Source organism: Cupressus sempervirens, chromosome 3, assembly GCF_028749045.1.
Source record: "Cupressus sempervirens isolate cs-2001-9-10 chromosome 3, ASM2874904v1, whole genome shotgun sequence".
NCBI classification, from domain to species: Eukaryota; Viridiplantae; Streptophyta; class Pinopsida; order Cupressales; family Cupressaceae; genus Cupressus; species Cupressus sempervirens.
The window spans coordinates 485,020,783-485,025,380 of NC_143120.1; positions in this window are offsets into that span (position 1 = coordinate 485,020,783).

Consider the following 4,598-nt stretch of genomic DNA (forward strand, 5'->3'; position numbering starts at 1 on the left):
TTTTCAGTGTGTTTTATTCAATGTATATTTTGATACAACAGTACCAAGTTTTTCTGAAACATGTAATTTTTTGTGCTCTAAATGATATAGAACATTGCATTCTATACAGAGAAGTTTCTGGGAGGGCAAAGATCAACAAACAGAATCATTGTTGAAAGTTTTATTTTGTGATCTCTAAAATTTGTTGCTACTGAACCTACAATAAGAAGTTTTAACCTAACAAGAACTAGTCATTGTAAAGTAGCAAATTGGAACTTGATGTGTTCTAAGAGCAAATTTCCATTCAAGCTAAACATAGTGTTGGATTCCATTTCATCTCTCTATGTAAAATGTGTGTTACTTTGGCTTGGGTTGCCTGAAAAACATTTCATGAGCAATTCTGTTCATTTTGAAATTCATATCGCAAATTTTTTTTTTAAACACATTGCTTTACTTTAGTTATTAGTTATACCATTATTCCACTGCAATTCAACTAGAAAAATGTTTTATCAAGTTGTGAAGGGTGTAGTTTTGCCCTTGTTGACAATACCTGTTGGATATGATATTGAAGTAGGACAATCTCAGATTCACTAGGATTACGGATCACATTTTTTCTTGTTCTAATCTTACTAACCAAGGTGGAAATTTTGAAAAAGAATCAATTTGATAAATAATAATGTACTTGTACAATATTTTAAAGAAATGAATAATCCAAATAAACCTGATATATGTTGCGGAAAGGATGAGATTTGTCTTGCTTTTATTTAGTCATTTTCATAATTTTCACTATAATAACCAGACAGCCATTTTTGATAATTTGTTGTTTTACATTTTGAGAGGCCACATTGTAGTGACCACACATGTTTGCTAATCAATATATTTGCACCTATTCTTCCAGTTGGCATGAATGGAGGAGTTTTGCTTGCAAGGTGATGTACCAATAGCTTGTGCATCAATGCAAAAGTTAATTTAGTGTTGTTAATAGCAATGTTTTACTATCAACTGCAGTAACTGCTTTCATAACAGAGATGCCTTAATCTCACCAATAGTGAAATGATCAAATGTTTTTATAGTTTTTAACAAGATGACTCCAAAGTCTGCTGTGATGGCTTTTAGCTGGAGACCTCCTCATTGATGACTACTGCTATTTATGGTTTCTGCCCAAACCTGCCCTCTTCTTTAGTGGGCTTTAGTGGGTGTGTGGGAGGTTCCGTCGTCTATTATTCCACCTTTGATTGGGGATGGTTTTGTTTTTCTGGATGTTAAGCTCTTGCTCTGTCATCCCGATGGTGAATCACGTAGTGTGATTCGAAACGTGGATGGTAAAAAATCCAACACAATTGTACCCAGAAACAATTATCAATAATTTTCTGGATGTTGTTCTCAAGTCTTCTGGTTACGGGGTTTCCTCTGGATTAGTGCTCACTGGGCACTCTTCTCAGGGACCCAGTATTGGATCTGATGTTGTGAATGTGGGGATTCCTACTCCAAAACCTTATCTTTTGTTGGTGGATAGAGCTTTGCTTGTGTTGCCAAGTTGCTGCTACTATTCTTGAAAGGATAAATTTCGACCTTTTGCTTGTGTGGTGGTCTGCGCCCTAAATGTGGTGGATAATATAGACTTCTACCAACGTTGTGGGTTAGTTTGTAGATGCATTGGATATTGGCCTTATCTTCCAGATCATCATTGTTAGACAATTGATTCTTGGAGATTACTATATTGAGCTTTTCCCTTCAAGGCTTTTTTTGATGCTGTTTTTCCGTCTTTTGATGACTGAGATGTAGTGTTGAGAAAACTTGGAGCTTGGGGAACTCACTCCCTTTCAGCCAAATCATGGACAATCTCCTTCAACCCTTTTATTGAACCATTTAAAGTATGTCTAGTGCAGGGTTCGTCTTCCAATCTGTCGCTTCATTTGTGGGAGAATTCTTATTTTGAGGTCATTGACCATGGTTTCTATGGGTCTCTCCACCTTTGCTTGTATTTTGGTTTACATTGACATCTCCAGACCTCTTCTAGGAGATGTGGTTCTCATGTTTGGGGATAGGCCATGGAATCCATCATTGGATTATAAGGGTCTCCCCTTCTGATGTTTGTAGTGCTTCTATATTGGTCATCTGACAATAGATTGTTCTCTTGTTTTCTAAAGGTGTTGTTACTTGGTTGAAAGATGCCAACGATGATCATTTGATCGTCCTAACTTTTAATCTCTTTAATGGCCCTACACAAGCTTATGATGCCTCTCCTCAGGCTCTCGTTGTTAATTTGGCCTCCTTATATTTAATCAAGTATCATAACTTTAGTTGAAATGTCATTGAAAAGGTAAGCTTCATACCCATTTCCATCAAACTTTTTGACTTGTACAAAAATAATTGTAGATTGACTAAAACCAATTTCTTGTCATACCTCAATAACCTAATGATCAATAATTTTAATGGGTTGTTCTTGAATAGGAAAGTGGGGTCATTATGTCTACACCCTAACTTCCAAGGTCCATGAGGAGTACCATATTGGCCTCAGATTCATGTTTTTATGTTGTGTAGGAAATCTATTGTGGAATCTTTAAAAAAAAAACTCAATTCTATGCTTTTATGGCACATGTAAGTGATGATTAGCCCAAGCTTTAAAAGTTTACTAATTGGGATAGCCTACACTTCATCCCTCAAATTCCCACCTGGTTGCATTTATTACCTATTGTAACCCTAAAATTTTATTTGGAGGAACATTAAGGGTTCCTTTCCATGACATCCCCTACATGATAAAAATCTCAGGCATTCCTTTAATGAATGCTCTCTCCTTGCAAAACATACTAACTTTGGGTCCTTTCATTCTTTTGTCTTCTCAAGTCTTCAATAGATTAGGCAATAGAAGTTGGTTTTTTGTGGTCTCTGCAACTACAATCCGATCTCTAAAACATTGCTCACCTTGGACACCAATCTCTCTTTCACTTTGATGATGGTTACACCCTAGTACTTTAACAACATGGCTTCACCCCCTCCTTGATAGGTATAAGGTCCAACATTATATTTCATCATTGCTTTGCATTGTTCAGAGTTTACTTTTGTGATTTAAACACTGAAGATTACTTCCCTTCATCAGTGGTTTACAAGTTTAGGCCGACGACTTTTCCATGTTTGGCTTATAGCTCTACACTTTTGATAGCACCCCTTCAACCAAAATGAGGTTTTTGACCTCACTAAGGCATAACTATCTCCTTGTCCATGGTGGCCTCAGATTCATTTTTTATGTTGTGTAGGAAATCCATTGTGGAATCCTCAAAAAAAAAAAAAAAAAAAAACACTCAATTCTATGCTATTATGTCACATGTAAGTGATGATTAGCCCAAGGTTTAAAAGTTTACTGATTGGATAGCCTACATTTTATCCCCCAAGTTACCACTTGGTTGCATTTATTACCCATTGTAACCCTATAATTTTATTTGGAGGAACATTAACTAAGGGTTCCTTTCCATGATGTAGTGCCTGCCCCTAGTTTGCATTTTGCTGATGTTGCCGAACTCTTTTAGGACAGTTTTATGATGATGATAATTAGTAACATTATTTTGAGATTATCAGATATTGTTTTAGATTTAGTTTATTATATGATGAGATCATTTGGTATTCTATATTTTATGTATGCATGATGATTATTGTAGTGTTTGCAGTTATTTTTTTTACTAAAAGAGGGGTAAAATTTTTATTGAATATCGAAGAGAGCTGAACAACATAAGAAACAAAGAGAACTACAATTATTAATGATGATTAGTTAGATGATTTATTATCATATGTGTTTTCTTATGGATACTTACCTCATATTTGCATGTGTGTGGTGTGCGTGTTTGTTTTCTTTCTGTATGATGTTTATGATGTGGTTAAGGAAGGGAGTCATAGTCACCTGCTAGTCGGGATCTACACGATGCACCACTTCTTGCCATTCCTGTTTAGCTTAGTATATATTGTGCTTGTACATGTGTGGATTTTATGCAGGTTGCAGGTACCGGGTATCGACTTCCCTGAATTACCAGGATGAGCGTACCTTATTGCATTATCTCAATGGTAAGAGAGGGGAGATAAATTCTCAAGTCCAAATCCCAACCCTTTAAGCCATTTGTTTTAATTGAAAATTAGGACAAGTATCTAAGTTGAGTACCCTGTGAATACGTCGGATGACATAATTCGTGATATTAACCCCTTAGTTTGATTTTGTATGTGTTTTGCTATGATGAGTTTTTTGTATTTTACTTTATGAGTCTTTAGTTTATTTTCTATTAATTAAGCCTAATTAAAAGATTTAATTAATGGTTAAATTTAATGAAAAATTAATATGATATTTATTTTATTTAATTAATTGAAAAATTAATTAAATAAAATAATTATATTTGAAGATAAAAGTTATAAGTTTAAATTTAGAATGTGATAATATTTATTTAATTTAATAATAATATATTTAGAGTTCATGCTAAATAATATTATTATTTAAGTTAATAAATATTTTATCAATTAAGTTTCGAAAATAAATTTAAAAGTGGAAAAGATATTAAAATTATTAAAAGATTCTAGATCACATGATGTGTGCATGTGATTAAAATATATTAGGATAAAACAAGTGGATTTAATAA